Source organism: Caretta caretta, chromosome 9 (genome assembly GCF_965140235.1).
Source record: "Caretta caretta isolate rCarCar2 chromosome 9, rCarCar1.hap1, whole genome shotgun sequence".
In the NCBI taxonomy this organism is placed as follows: domain Eukaryota; kingdom Metazoa; phylum Chordata; order Testudines; family Cheloniidae; genus Caretta; species Caretta caretta.
The window spans coordinates 92270483-92286390 of record NC_134214.1 but is presented as its reverse complement, the minus strand read 5'-3'; the positions used below and the strand labels follow the sequence as shown (position 1 = coordinate 92286390).

Below are 15908 nucleotides of genomic sequence, written 5' to 3'. Positions count from 1 at the left end.
CAGAGAGTCAGGCTTAATTGGTTTGCAGCTGTTCATTTTTCCCTTCCCCCTCTCCCCTGTGTCCTTTCCCCCTCCTCCTATCTGACCCCCACACCCACCATCACTCTAGCAGAACGGAAACCTCGCCAAGCTGGGAAGAAGTATCTGATGTGTCTGACTAATTTTTAGCAGCTTTTATACCCTTCCCTAAAGAGCAGCGGCAAAGAGGAAGGAAAGTAAAGCCTTTTAAGCAACAAACAAACCCTTCAGCAAAACCAAGTAATTTTAGTTGCACTGTATTTTTATTTATTTTTTTGGTGTGTATTTGGTGCAGGTGATGGTGTTGCGGTGTTTTGTTGTTGCTGAGTGGCTGAAGGCCAGTCTTTCCTCACTGTCCTTTAGCTGTTGCAAGCTGCGGCCAAGTGACCAGTGATTTTTGGGTGCTGTTGACAGAGACCTTTTAAAAGGGTTTCACTTTCAGAAAGTGCGAAACAACAGCCCTCTGGAAAATAGGCCAAGATAGAGTGTCTCAAGTTGGGCCCCTAAAATCACTGGTCAGTTCTGAAAATCTTGGCCTTCAATCCTAATTCTCAGGTTGTGTATGTTCAGGATGGGAGGATGCAATGGGAATTTTACACATCCCTGGTTTAGTTTAATTTTTGCACAGTTTACATTCTCCAAGCTGTATTGATGATGGGATTGTGATCTTTCCCAGGCAGAAATGACAGGCACTGTTTGCCTCATATTCTCTCGATCCCATTGCATTCTCTGACTTCTTGGGGTCTACCTTTACAAACTGCACCCACGTGGGACTGAGATTCACCCAAAAGGAAACTTCACTTTAATATGATGCTCTTCTCTAATGATCTTAGAAGTTGGGTGCCAGCTCTTCTTTAGAATTATGACTGTCATGGTGGCTTCTTCAGAAAGAGGAGATGAGTATCAATCCCCCTTTCTTTTTGATCCATGCACCTTCACTTCTGTAAGTCCATCTACAAGCCCCATGGCTTCTTACAGTATCCTCTGAGTCAGGGTTTGAGGTTACCATGCCAAAAGAGCTCATGTCACAGAAACTGGCCCGTTGGAAAAAACAACAATTTGATACATACCAGAGGAAAGACTCTGGAAGATGCAGCAGAGCATTTGTCAACTCCAGCATAATTATTCGTCTTGTGAAGCGGCCCAGTTCTACTCCGGATCTTGGCATCTCTGACTGTTCTTTACTCAAGAGCTCATATGCTGGATGCTGTAGTTTAGACAATCTCTAAATTATTTGCACTGCAGTGAAGTGCTACCTGAACTAGTATCTGGGAGAGACCTTGAGGGATTCCTCTTCCAGAACCAACATGGTTTGCAATGTCTTCAGGATTGTGGGGTACACAGTCCAAAAGTTCTTGGGTTTCTTTTTCCTGAAAAAACGTTTATCACCTCACTATTCTTGAGTTGAGGATCATCAGAAAAACTGTTTGATCCATTAGAGAATTCCTGTAGGACCAAGCCATCATGATCTGCTTGGACAAAGCCTCTGAAATGGCATTTGCCTCATCACACTAAGGTGCCAAAACATCTTGTTTTGGTGAGGAAGCACTTTTTTTGTTTCCTTACTTCCTTGGTGCTTCTGGTTTTAAGGGCCTGCCACTCAGCCCTGCTGGTGGGACTCCAGTTATCTATCAATTCACCCAGATGGATGGATCCTGCCTTGCAGATAGGGTTTTAGCTCTGCTGGTATCCAAGTGGCAGTCTGCTTTTCTGGGTCTGTTCATCTCCAGCAGCAATGTCAAGCTAACCCAGTTTTGCAGCTTGTGTCAAGTGCCAGAGGGAACTTTTCTGGATGTCTCTTTAATTCCTGTGCTCGTAGAATTTAGTATATATTTTTCCTCCATTCCAGTGATTCACATGGTCCTTGGGGGTGGAAGTGGGAGAAGAGAAAGGAGGCTATAACCCAGGGCTGGTTCATTCCTCTGGTAAAGCCAGTTGTGGATGTGCTTTTTCCCCCTCTCAGCCCAGATCTTTTGTCCCAGTAGCATATTGGGCCTCCCAACTTATTATGGTATCCACAGGTATGTTCCCTAGGGTGTCCTAGATATCTTCCTTCAGGTCACTGGATCTTCAGTGCCTTAGTGACAGCGTAAGGGAGTGAAAACACGCTAGTGAATTGAACCAGCATGCAGTGAATCTATGGCCATGTGATGTGGGAGCAATCAAGAGTTTAAGGTATGCTAATCTGTTTATATAGGAAATACTTGCTGGGAGTTTATTTTTATGATGTCTGCATTAATATAAACCAGAGCTTGAAGTGGGCACCAGTTCTGTGTTTTGACACATTTCTCTTACTCCATAAGAGTGTAGTGGGGCAAGGGAGGCCTTCGTAGGGTCGGGCGGTTCTGGGAGCAAGTACTGTGGTGGGTGGGAGGATTTGTGTCTGTGGGAACGTTTATTAAGAAGTAAGGTGGATCTGGGATTTTTTTTTTTAATCTGTTCAACATGTACCTTTGTAGTGGCTCTGGCAGGGAGAGAGGGGAATGAAAACCTGCTCCACATGAGCCCTACAAAGGCGCTGAGCCTCGTGTCTCAGAGGGGAAAACTGTTGTGGTGAAATCTGGTGAAATCAGAAACCTTTTTCAGTACAGATAAAAATCTTGTGAATGAAAGTATAACCTGAATTTTAATGAGAGCGGGTTACGTACCTGCAGGCCAGATCCAGGAGCTGTCACCTCTTTGTGAGAAGAGAGGCTATCACTGCACCCCCGCAATGGCATCTCCAAAAACCACTGAGTTCTTGCTCTCCCATATCCTCAGTGGGAGGAGGCAGGAATCCAGGGCAGTGTTTGGCCTCAGGACAATCTAGCATAGATACTCCCAGACCTGACCTCCAGCATCTTGTGAGATTCCTCCAGCCCCTAGCTGTGTGAAGCTAGCATAGGGCCCCACATCAGTGCTGCCTTTGCATGCCAGTCTGCACAACCAGAATGAAGGGAGCCTGAATTTGGCCAGCCATGAGGAGTTTCTTGAATCCCATCATAGCCCTTTTAATGATGGGGAGTGGTAGGTTCTGTTTTGTCCTGAGTTAATAACCAGTTCCTCGTTTAAAAACAACCCTGCAATTAAAACAAAATGCCTAACGATTTAGGATGCGACACTGCAGCACAACCAGTCTTCCTCGGCGTTGGGTCACTCCTGCTCTGAATGTTTTCTAATTGCTTTACAAGAGGTATAACTGACGGGAGCAGCCGAATGAAATGCAGATAGTGACAAAAGAGTTGTGCAAAGAGTTAGCCCTTTGAGGCTGGGAAAAGCCCTTACTTCAGGAGTTCTAAACTAGTTTGACTCCTTCTGTATAATGACTACTTCTGTGCATTGCTTAAAGATATATACAAACAAAAAGGATCTCTTTATTGTACGGCCCATTTTAACTCCTTCTGATGCCTGTGCCATCTCTCTCTCTCCCCTTCTCTCTAGTGTCCCTAGCCTCTGTTTGCCAGGAGCTGGGAATGGGCGACAGGGAATAAATCACTTGATGATTCCTTGTTCTGTTCATTCCCTCTGGGGCACCTGGCATTGGCCACTGTGGATACTGGGCTAGATGGACCTGTGGTCTGACCCAATATGGGCGTTCTTAGTTGTTGAGAGACTAAGACAGAGTAATTTTAAGGAATTCAACTACTCTGCCCCTTCTGTGTCTCTCTCTCACCTCACCCACCCCACATCTTCCACTGCATTTCAGCATGTGTGCATCCGCAGGCAGAGTTTGTCCCTTGTATTCTATTTCAGGGCAACTAGCATTCCTTGGAATAGCTTGTCCATTGGTTAAAGTAAAGGGAAACAGATAGGGGAGCACTGACCACAGCAGTCTGGGAGGAGCCGTGGGGAAGAAGGGGATCTCCTCTCTGCTCATTGCAGAGAAGAGGGGGATCAGTGTGTCCCCCACCCCCATCCCTCACTTCATCCCAGGAGCTTGACTAAGTAGTGTAACTGTGGTCACAGGAACATGCTGGATAAAAGACCCTGTGTGCTGAGCCCTTTCTATGAACTTCCCAGCCCACACCAATGACCACCCCAGTGGAATGAAAAGCCTGCACCAGGTTAAGCCCACCAGCTGAGTTGCTTAAATCTACAAACACAAGTCTGCCTACATTTTAAAAATAAAATTTTAGTGCTTTGGAATTGGGGATTATAAATAGCCCTCCTGGTGTGTTACTCCTGGCTGTGTGTTCCTAAGACATCACCGTGTTCATCATTTACCCTTGGAACAGTCTGTCTGCTTAATGAATGTGGCAAACAGAAGCGTCGCCTGCATTTGTATCTTGTGATGATGTTTGCAGTTGAGTGAAAAGGTGCCCGAAGATACAAGCATTCAGCACAGTTGCACTTACTTTGAGCGCTCCGACCCACAAGCGTCCACTGTTTGAGTAACAGTACACGCTGGACCAAGAGAGCTGAAATCCTGCCGTCAGCTAGCAAAAACAGTCATGTCGAAGCTGTGGAGTCTGTAGCCACGAAACCATAGCCACGGACTCTCGTATGCAAGATAAACCCAAAGTAAATTTTAGAGAGTAGCGTGATCTACAGCACTGATTACTAGACTGGGAGCCAGGGACTGCTGAGTTCCATTTCAGGGGCAGGATGGTTCTGTGGTTAGGGCACTAGGCTAGGACTTTAGCAACCTGAGTTCAATTCCCTGTTCTGCCACAGACTTCTTGGGTGAGTCATTTAGCTTTTCTGTGCCTCAGTTCCCCATCTGTAAAATGGGGATGGATAGCACTTTCCTACCTCACAGGAGTGATGTGAGGTCAAACGCATTAAAGATAGTGAGGCGTTCAGATACTGTGGTGATGCGGGCGGGCACATAAGTATCTTGGATAGATAGACAGCTGTGGCTCTCCTGCCTTCTTTCATAGCCTTGGGAAAGTCACTTCACCTCTCTCCCTCAGCAACATAGACCCAGTATCGACCACACAGTGTTGTGAGGAATAAGGAGATTATGTTCATATTTCTAGTGTATGCATCATTGTAGTGTCTAGGTGTCATAGTCAAGAATCAAAGGAGTATCCTGTCTCACTGATTATATGCATCATATTCTGCTTCTCTCTCAGGGCAAAATTCTTCCCTAGATACCCACAGACTAGTTACTGGGGCACAGGTTGGGACCATCATATAGCTGGTGTTCCCAGAAGGAATGCTGGCTGACTGGTGGGTAGTGTAATAATCTGTTTATTTGCAGTATACAGTTTAGCCACTAGATGTCTCTTTGCACATTATAGGATTCCACACGTGCCATGGTAAACAAGGAAACGAAGCTGGAACTCAAACTGTGATGAAGCCTGTTTATGTCTAAAGAAAATAACTTTAACTACCTTTGGTCTTTAAAAAGGGACTGCTCTTTAAAAAGTTCTGTGATTCTATATCTCCTGACAGGATGCACACGTCAGAACAGTGCAGTCAGTATACATGAGTGAGGTGGGGCAGGGGGAGGGAATGGCACTTAGTAGGAACAGGTTTATTCTTCTAGGGAGATGATGGCCAGCCTGTATGCAGGGCGTAAGAGAGGGAAACTCATTGGCCTCTCCCTCCTCATGCAGCTGAACAGGGACAGTCAGAATCTATTTGGATATAATCTTGTGGGTGAGTCATTCTACTTTAGGGGAATCTCCTTCGTAGGCTCTTTCAGTGAGGGGAAAGCCCACAAAAAAAGAGAAGTAGCCTTCTCTAAAAGAGAGAAGACACAAACTCATCCTGCTGCCCTAAGGCCCACAGGAGTTTCACACTGAACTCCATCAGACATAGCCTCCCTGTAATGTTTGGAAGACATTGGGGAGAATCTATAATCTACAGCGGGCACAAACTTCCTATTTTTCAGAACAGACACCTGTCCCTTGGGCTGATGGAGAAAACACTTGCCATTACCCAGAAGTGAATGGGAAGGCAGTAATAGCAAATAAATGTCTTGGGACTTAAAAACACAAGTTAGAGTGTAAGGCCTATATTTTTACTTCTGGGTACCTACCATTAAGTTCCTAAAAAGTGGCCTGATTTTGCACAGGTGCTGAGCACCTGCTCCTCCCATTGGCTTCTGTGGTGTTCAGCACTCATGAAAATCAAGGCACTTACATTTAGGCACCTAAATGTGGGTTTGGCTTATCTAGTTTACCATTAGAAACACTGATTTGAAAATTCAGGCTTTTGACTGCAGATTTAAGGGTTACAGTTCTTACTAAAGCCTGAAATCAAGATATTTCTTCTTTTCCCGCAGTGGTCATCGTTACTCACAGAAGGCAGCTGGGGGACAGGGGGAGCTTGGGACTTATTTAAATGCACATGATATTTTTCTTGCATGCTGAACTCTTAATCAGGCCTGCATTTCACTGCAGATTAGCAGTATGTGTGACGCAGGACTCTGAGACCTCTTGAGGTACAGCATGTGCACAGATATGATCTTTTCTGACCCTTTCATTTGTTTACAGAAGTGTATACTGCGTGTGCATGCTCGCTCGCTCTCTGTCACATATGCATGCACAGCTAAAACGTTACAGCGGCACGGAAGCTCAGTTTGCTTTTTTTTTTTTTTAATCATTGCAAAACAGGAACAAATGAGTGTGTCACTTTAAACCATGAGACCACTTAGTCCATAAAGACAGATTTGGCTTCTTTGTGCTTCCAGGGACAGGCCAGAATTCCATAGTGATCCCACTGTTCTCTCTCTCTCTCTCTTTCCCATTCGGCCTCCACCCACCTCTCCCTTCCACCCCCTCTCGAGATTTGCTTAGCCTTTGCCTGCCTCTGTTTTTGTGGCTGGTAACCAGCAAAAGAATGGAATGGATTTAATGATTTGTTGGCTGCAGTGGCAGTACGATTAAGTCAATAAAGCTGCAAGCTGAAAACAGACAGGGTAGTTACAGTATATGACTTTAACCTTGTTAATGCATGTTTACGTCCTTCTGCCCACTGCATAGCCGTACATTGCATAAAGAAGATCTGATCAATCTTTAACCCATTAAATAATTCATAAAGTGAGAGCAGACATCAGATACTTGCAAAGCGGATCAGTAACTATGGGGTCAGCAATAACTTTGGTTCCCTGGACCATATCCAGCATGTTTAAGCTATGGTGATGTCACCAGGCAAGCGTCTAACCTTAATCATTTGTATGCGAACAAAGGGAAGTTAACTGTTGACGTGCGAGGTCCTTTTGTGAAAGAAGCACTTGCAGTGGCTCAGCAATGTCCATGCCTCAAATGGAAGATGGAAATCTCAACAGCCTTCCCAAGACCCTTGAGTTTTCTGTGTCACTTGGAAAATTTGACCCTTTGGGTTTTTTAAATATATAAAGACACCTACGTCTCTTAAGCCCTCAAGTCCAATTTTCATTGGTGATTGGAAGCCATGACAACAGCACTGCCATAAGACCTGAGACTTTGGGGGTTGAGCAGGAAGGGGCGTAGACCAACGGAAGCTTGAGTTTCAGGCCAAATGTCTCAACTTAGGCAGGTTTGCTCCGCCATAAAGCATCTTCAAAGGCTGGTTTGCTCAGTGTCTGGTCCATGGCACATTCTTTTCTGTAGCCAGGCTGGCCTCGTGGTTAAGTAACTGGACCAGGACTCAGGAGTTCCCAACTATGGCACAGATTCCTTGTGTGACCTTGGACAAATCACTTAATCTGTCCATTCTTCAGTGTCCCCATATAGGATAATTGTCTTCCAACTTGTAATGGCCTAGTAGCCTTTATGCCAGCTCCAACAGATCACTGGAGTGCAGCGTGTCCGGGCCACACACCTAGCATGCCCGCTGCCATGCCCTCTGTGTGCCAGCTACAGCAGCTCGGGACTCCACCACAGGGGCAGTGTGAAGGGGGGCTTTGCATAAGGAGAAGCTTTGTTTAGACTTGTAAAATAAAGGAAAAAATGGTTTGGGGTAGAATTTTCAAAGTTAAGTAAAGCAGTCAAGGATCTGACACCCATTGAATTATAATGGCAACTGAGTGCCTAATTCCCTTAGGTATTGCTGAAAAATTGCAGCCAGTGTGTAGTTGAACAGATTTTCAAACCTTGCCTCTGACATTATGCATGCATATATTTGCATGAGCAGATCCTCCACTTGTAGATCCAGAAGGTATTTGCATATGCAAATAAAGCAGTTAGACACTTGTGCACATAATCGTGGTATTTGCACACATGTGTAATTGCAGGCCAAAGTTTCAAACCAAGCCTGCAAAGTATGCATGTATTTACTGGCAGACTTATTGGTTACAGAAAGCCAGACAGGTAAGGGATCAAAATAGTCTTTTTGAGCCAGATTGTCATGCACATCAGAACATATCTCAGAATCCAGTACACAGGCCCGATGGCAGAAATTCCCAGATACACAGCGATACTCACTGCGAGTGTGAGATCACAATCTGCACCCGTCGGTGTGCTGATGCCAGTGTATGCTATCGGGAGCTAGGAATTAAGACTCCAAGAGCTAGTGCTGATTCCCCCATTATTTAATTACTCTCTGTTGCTTTATGACTTGTACTGATCAGGACTGTTACATTAATTTGCCCTGTGTGGTTTTGCGATCTAGAGCTGTGGTCTCTGTTCATGAGAAGGTGCCCCAGAACTGGTGGCAAATCAGATCTGATTTGAGAAAAAAATCCATGTTAATTTCCTATTAATTTTTAGCTTGGAATTTTCTGTTATGAATCTGAAAACCTTCCTTCTCAGTCTCTTTATTTCCATAAACTAACCTATATTCACCCAGTGATGCTTTGTTAGCACTGCACCCACCATAGGGATATATTATGCATCTGGTAATTTTTTTGCATTGACTGGGGGGGAGAAGGGGAGTTGTGTATTTGTGGAATGGGGGGGGGTCTACTTGATGGAATATGGAGGTGCTCCAAGCATATGCTAATGCTGAATGGGGGGTCCCAATTCCTGACCCATAGATAATATCCTACAAGTCACGTGAAGCTACCAAGGATTCCTGAGCTATAGCTTGAAATGCTTCAGTTATCTACAAATAAACACCATTAATTGCTTTTAGAGTGTGTCATGCAGTGGTTAAATAATGAGATCCTTGTTCATGTATTTGTACATCAGCCTGTTTGGAGGTGGGGGAAAAGTCTGAAGTGGTGAAATTATTTAAAATTAGTGGGGATATTTACAGGAAGGCATAAAGAACTGTCAGTAGTGGAAAGCGGCATTTTATGTTCTTGTCCCAAATGACCTTGCTCCAAGGACAAATCAGAGCTTGATGAAATGAAGCTGCAGATGGCTAGTGATCTCAACTCTGTAATAATGAAATGACACAAGAAAAAAATGAGCCCTCTCCAGTTTGCAAATACAATCTGAATGGAAGGGGGAAAGGAATTTTGAAGGGGAGATTGCGTTGACTTGGTTATAGCATTTCAGCTCTGGGTGTCTAAATACATATTTCTCTTGATTTTTTTTAATTAGTGGCACTGTGTACACTAATAGTCAAGGGTGCCGTAACATATTTTTTTCTATTTTTAGATGTTAGCACCTTGGCTGTGACTTTGCATTATCAATTGTTTTAGCCCAACATTTATTGTTGTGGTTTTTTTAAGTTGAGGAGCATTTGGAACTTGATTGGGCCGATGACTTGATCTGGGAGTTTTAGGTACTCTGGCTTGGCAGGAAGGGATGAAAGCACGTAAGAGATTTAACAGTGAAAAAGTGATTGCTGCTCATGTGCATAATCTATATTATATATTTAAAAAAACATTAACTTAAAAAATGGAGCAATTCAAAAACTCTTTCTTTTAACCCAGTGGTTCTCAACCAGGGATCGGGGCCCCTTGGGGGTCCACGAGCAGGTTTCAGGGGGTCTACAAATCAGGACCAGCATTAGACTCACTGGGGCCCAGGGCAGAAAACCCACCTGGGGCTGAAGCTGAAGCCTGAGCAATGTAGCTTCCCAGGGGCCCCTGTAGTGTGGGGCCCTGGGCAATTGCCCTGCTTGCTACCCCCTAATGTCGGCCCTGGCTTTTATATGCAAAAAACAGTTTTTGTGACACAGGTGGGCCGTGGAGTTTTTATAGCATGTTGGTTGTGGGGGGGCCTCAGAAAGAAAAAGAACCCCTGTTTTAACCCACTCCATCTTGATTTGGTCCAAGTATATAAAAATGGCAGAGATCTCCAGAATTGGGCAGGTAAAGGGCTAAATTGCCCCCTTAACACTGAATTTCCTGACTTTTGCCATGTTTGAGCCAAACCTCGCATGGTTATTTCATCTGATCCTTCCCACCCCCTCCCCCAACTATTTAATATATATATTCAGCATCTAGCTGCCGCTTTCTTCTGTGGCTGCTCCTCTTGTGCATTCACCTACACTGACTCCTGTGAACCTCATCAACACCTCTGTTAGAGAGAGCGCCTTGACATCACACACAGATTCCTTGACTCAGACTGTATTTTATAGACGCGAGCCATTGCAGTTTGTCATTGGGGCTAGCGCAAGCTTGTAGAGGCGGTCAGAAAGGGACTACTAGCCAAAATTGGGCGAGATAAATACAGTTTTAGATTATCTCACTGAATTGCTAGGCAAGCTGCCCGCAGTGGGAACCAGAGTGCATTGTCAAGGGTTGGAGACTCATGACAGCTGAAACAAGCCAAATATAAATATTTTATTCTTTGCAGAGAATTCCGTTTTGGACTTTGCCTGTATGGAATAGAGACGTGCAGGAAGTGTATGTGTGTAACTAAGGCAGGTGAATGTATTAGAAAGGGTAGTGACCAAAAGACCCTGCTCAAAATGAGTAAGACTCTTAGAATTCTGGCCTTAAATGGAGCAGCCAGCGTGGAACAATGTTCGTGTGCTGAGGACGCCCTGGGATCGGGACTGCGGCAGAGCCTTTCCTACCATTCTGATTTCCTGGGTGCTTCCATAAGAGTGCATCTCCGATCCTGCTGCTGCCCTTCACTTGGGGAGGTGGAGTGCAGAAGATCCTCTTCCATGGTTGCCATTAATGATGCTCTCGCAGTCTGCCAGTAGGGGATGCCTGTACCAAGGGTGTGATTTGCAGTCTACTCCAGCCCCTCCTGGAAGGCAGGGAGTCACTTTTGATGGTACCGGGGCCACTCCTACTCTAAGGCTTGCTTACACTGCAGTGCACTGCACTGCCCTAGGGTTTATGCATCCCCACTTACATTGCGTATTCCACCTGTCTAGTAAGTGGAAAGCTGATCGTACTCCTGAACCAGTCTCCTGTGCTCCTTCCTACTACCAATATCATGTTCATTAAAAACCCCTATTAGCATGTTCTAAGGTAGGCCTGATAAAGCATGCATTTTGCTCTGTATGAAGTAAAACAACCAATGCAGTAACTTACCGTAGGTTTTAGATATCTTTTTTGCTTTGTTCTGCTGAATAAAACCAGCTGGGGAAAAAAATGTGGCAAAATCCTTGCATTAAAGTTTCCACTCATTTGATTAATTGTTTTTGGAAGTGGGAGTTGGGCTGAATTTCCATCCTGTTAAAAGCCTGGATGCATTTAGAAACAGAATTATGGATATTTCTCTTTTGAGCAGCATGCAACGTAAGAGCAGCTATAAGGAGATGAGCGTATTTTCTATTTTACTTGGCCAAAACAGTCCCGGGTGTAGTTGCCAACCAGGTTTAGTGATCTTGTCATTGCTTCCATCAAACAAGGAGGGTTAACTTTGTGTGATGCTGAGCATGCCAGTGCCATAAGAACAGAAGAAAGACCTTAAAAGAAAATTTCCCCCTCTTTTTTTACAAAACTGTATACCAGTGGATCACTTACAGTCTTCAAACAAAGCTTGTTCCTGACTGACAGCCCCTGAGATAAGCCTAGAAACTTGAGTCTGATAGTATTTCACATGGTTGTATATCAACTAAACGGCTGGAAGATGAAAAAAGAAAAGACCCACTGAGCTACACAGTTTGTTTTATCAATGCTTGTATATTGTGTTAAAACAAACAAACCAGAAGGAGGATGGTGGGGGCGGGGGGAGCTTCAGAAGACGTCTGAACTAAAAGGATCAGTTTTATCTTGAAGTGCATCTTAGAAGAGGAGGTAGAATCAGGGTGGGAGTGGGGGTGGAGAAGAAGAGGGGGAAGGAAAGGAAGAAATCTTTCCCCAAAGAGCAAATGTAAAGTCATATTAAAGACAACAAATAGGGTCTATAATCTGTGCATGCTGATTTAATGTAAACAGTCATGACCTGTTATAACATCCGCTTTAAGTCATGTAACATGAAAATTCTGTCAATGCATGGGGGGCTTTGGGGAGGCGGGGGGAGAAAGGAGGTTGTTTGTACTAAGGTAGCCACATCTCAACCCAAATATTTTCACCTTTTAATATCCATTTAGATTAAAACTTATGGATGCATTGATAGCAGCTGCTTAGTAAAGGCTTGCACCAGGGATTTTCCTTTTTTAACCATGTGCATGTCTCCACCCTCCTCCTGTTATGCAGCCTCTCAAGAATGCCAGGCAGAGGGAACACCATGTGTGGATTCTTTCTGGATCCTGCAACTGAGCCGAACAGGCAACTCTCATTGCAGTATAGTTTGATGCATGGAACAGCGGGATCTTTCTAATATAGTAATATTGCCAGTGCCCCTAGGAGCCCAAGTCACAGATCTGGGCCCTTTGTAGGAGCTGTACAGCCACAGAACAAAAAGACAGTCACTGCCTCAGAGAATTTACAAGACAGACAGACAGACAGATGTGGGAGCACAAGGATACAGTGAGGCTGCTGTCTGAGGCCAGCACACATCTACATGTTCCCTGTACAGAAGAAAACTCTTACCTGTGTAGGTCAGGCTAGATGCCATGATGGTCCCTTCTGATCTTAAAGTCTGTGAGCTCACCTCTCCAAATGCTGTCCATAAATGACTTAATGAAGCTTCACGATACCCTGCAAGGTAGGAAAGCCTCATTCTTCCCATTTTACAGACATGTGAACTGGGCACATAGGGTATGTCTACACTGCAGTTAAACACCCACTGCTGGCCCATGCCAGCTGACTCAGGCTCGCAGGGCTTGGGCTCAGGGGCTGTTTCATTGCGGTGTAGACATTCAGGCTTAGGCTGGAGCCTGGGCTCTAGGACCCTGCAGTTAAACACCCCCTTAGCCCAAGACCCAGGAGCCCAAGTCAGCTGGCATGGGCCAGCCGTGGGTGTATAATTGCAATGTAGACATACCTGTAGAGGTTGTCTGATTAGCCCAGGCTTTGCAGTGAGTCAGTAGCAGAGCCAGAAATAGAACTGTTGAGGAGTTTTGTTGCAGTCTCTCTTCTATCCTAGTTTGTTAGAATATAGCTTGTTTGTAACTACTTCAGCATTAATTGTCTTGGCTCAGAAAGCTTGTTAGATGTTGGTACTAACATTTTTACCCCCCCCGTATTAAGAGTGAAGAAGTCTAATGTGTGCTGCCTGTTTACCTTTGCATTTTGTCCTTATTCTTTGGTACAGTGGTTGCACTTAAACATTTACTTCTGTTTTGAGACCTGTAATTACTGGATTCAGCTGTGAGCCCCATTTAAAGTAAAGGGACTATTTCTCAAACTGGCAGTGTCTTTCAAAAAGGAAGATACTTTTAAAGCTCAGTCACTGTATGCATTTTTAATCAGATGCACTTCAGTTCTTCTGCTGCTTGTTACTTTCGTTTGAGATGCACAGTTTTCACTAGCAAATACCCACTGTTCTTTGCAAAGCTGAGTCTATTTCTCACAATAACCCTGCCTTGACCTGGTTATCTGTTAACCACAAAGAATTCCGTTCTGATTAGTCCATCTGTTAACTGCTCAAATTCACATGACTTAGCTTTATTGTGAGGGTCTGTAATATAATGCTTAGTGGTCTCCACTGGCAGCTTATGTCTTATAAAGTAAATGTGCCTTTCCGAGAGCCACTCTTCTGCAGGTCACTGTCTTCTTGATGTTTTCAATGACTTTGTCCGGCAGTTTGCAGTCCCCTTCTAAAATATATTGTAAATCTTCAATAGCTCTGGTCTTAACTTAGTGCATTTTAAAATTGAAGTTGCTTTATGCTCTATTCCTTAGAGTTCCACCTTAAGAGCAGATGGGAAAATATAGGAATGATGAATGAGACTGGTGCTTTTCAACTGTTTTTTAAAAAAACAGTGACTACTTTAGATTAAGGTTAATGGGATTCTTGCCTGCCCATCCAGGGTGACTAACCCCCTCAAGATGACATTGGGGAAGTCCTGTTTGTTAATGAAGACTCATGAAGAATTAAGGACTGTAACTTTCCAGATTCTCACCTAAGTGAACACGTGTGTGATTACTGGATGAACAACAAAGAGCTGGAGTTTCAGAAATGCGGTCATGTTGTTGACACAACGAATTTGCGTGTGCACTTACTGCAACTGGAAGCCAGGTTTTTAGAAGTGTGAATGTGCATGGCTTGTAAACGTGGGCCCAGATCCAGCCAAGTACTTAAGCATGTGCTTAACTTTCAGCACGCGCGTAGTGTCTAGTAAAAAGAAAAGGCGGACTTGTGGCACCTTAGAGACTAATAAATTTATTTGAGCAGAACCTTTCGTGAGCTACAGCTCACTTCATCGGATGTTAGTCTCTAAGGTGCCACAAGTCCTCCTTTTCTTTTTGCGGATACAGACTAACACAGCTGCTACTCTGAAAGTCGTCTCTAGTGGGACTATTCATGGCCTTTGAGTTAAGCACACGTGTAAATGCTTTGCTGGATCAGAGCCATAATTGCTGTGACTGCACACTCAGTCCCAGGAATCACCTGTGCTGTGTGTGCATACGTACATTTCTAACAGTGAGTCACTGCATATGCTGTTTATGCTTGTGAATGGCCAGTGATGCATCTGACCCATCACTGGTGTACACAAAGAGCAGGGTTTTCTCCCACAGGTGTAGTGGTTGAACCTGAGCATGGATACTAAGCATACACACTCCTGAAAACTGCTCTGACTCTTGCTGCCTAACTCCCAACACAAGCACCTGATGCTGGGTCTCTATCCACCCACTCACAGCACCAATCCCATCTCCAACATAAATGGCCAAATTGGAAAGCCCACTGAGTACTGTAGAGCTCTGAAACTGCCGTGTGACAGTTTGCCTAGCAACAGAACCACATGCTTTCAACATTTCCAGGCTCCTTATAATGTGCTATTTGGTTAAAAATTCTGTTGATTCGATGTTTTAATTTGAGTTTTGGAGTGAGAGAGAGAAGCTGTGATGTATTACGAAAAACACAAGAGGAATTCAATGACTGCACACCAGGCATTCATATCTTTGGATGTAGCCCACAAGTAACTAAACGCACCCCTAGATGTGTGAACACCCAGGGCTGTGGTCTCTGGCTTTGAAATTCAAATCCTACCGGAGATGCTATCTTCCTGAAATTTAAAATGGGATAGCCCAAAGCATGGACCAGTTCAGGCTGTGGCTTGTTTGGCTTGGCCTTAGCATGGGAAGTGATTTTTCTTGGGGAGTGATGAAAAGGAAAAATGTTTAAAGTTCATTAACCTTTGATACAGATAGCAGCATCCTTTAGACCACATGCAAGAGCTATTCTTAGTCATGACACTTACATGGTTATTTTCTACTGTAAGGGAATGCAGTAGTTCCCACTAGTGGTGAAAATAAGAGGTGTTTTGTTTTTGTTTTTTTGCTCATCCTAAACATGAACTATAAAATGAAAGACTTTGAATTCCTTCCTTGTTTCACCCCCCCACACACACCTTTTTTTTTGGCCTAATTTTCCCCCAAGCAAAAATGTGCATATATATTATTTTTCTTTAGTGGCTAATTAAATGTTATGCAACACTTCTCCCAAATGTAGGAACCTATTCTGGGTATTTGCAAATGAACTTGGCTGATTGTCCTTCTTCCAGCAAAATCCCATATTGTTAGGCCATTCTGCTGCAGCCGAAGAGCTGCAATTAGTAATGTGATTTCCCCTTCTTTACCA

At 44.2% G+C, this 15908-nt stretch overlaps 1 protein-coding gene across 3 annotated transcripts in view; it reads left to right on the top strand.

The window, feature by feature from the left end:
- Positions 1-15908, top strand: part of MAMLD1 (mastermind like domain containing 1) — a 349693-nt gene that overhangs the window by 327317 nt on the left and 6468 nt on the right. The gene's annotated exons all lie outside the window — the stretch shown is intronic.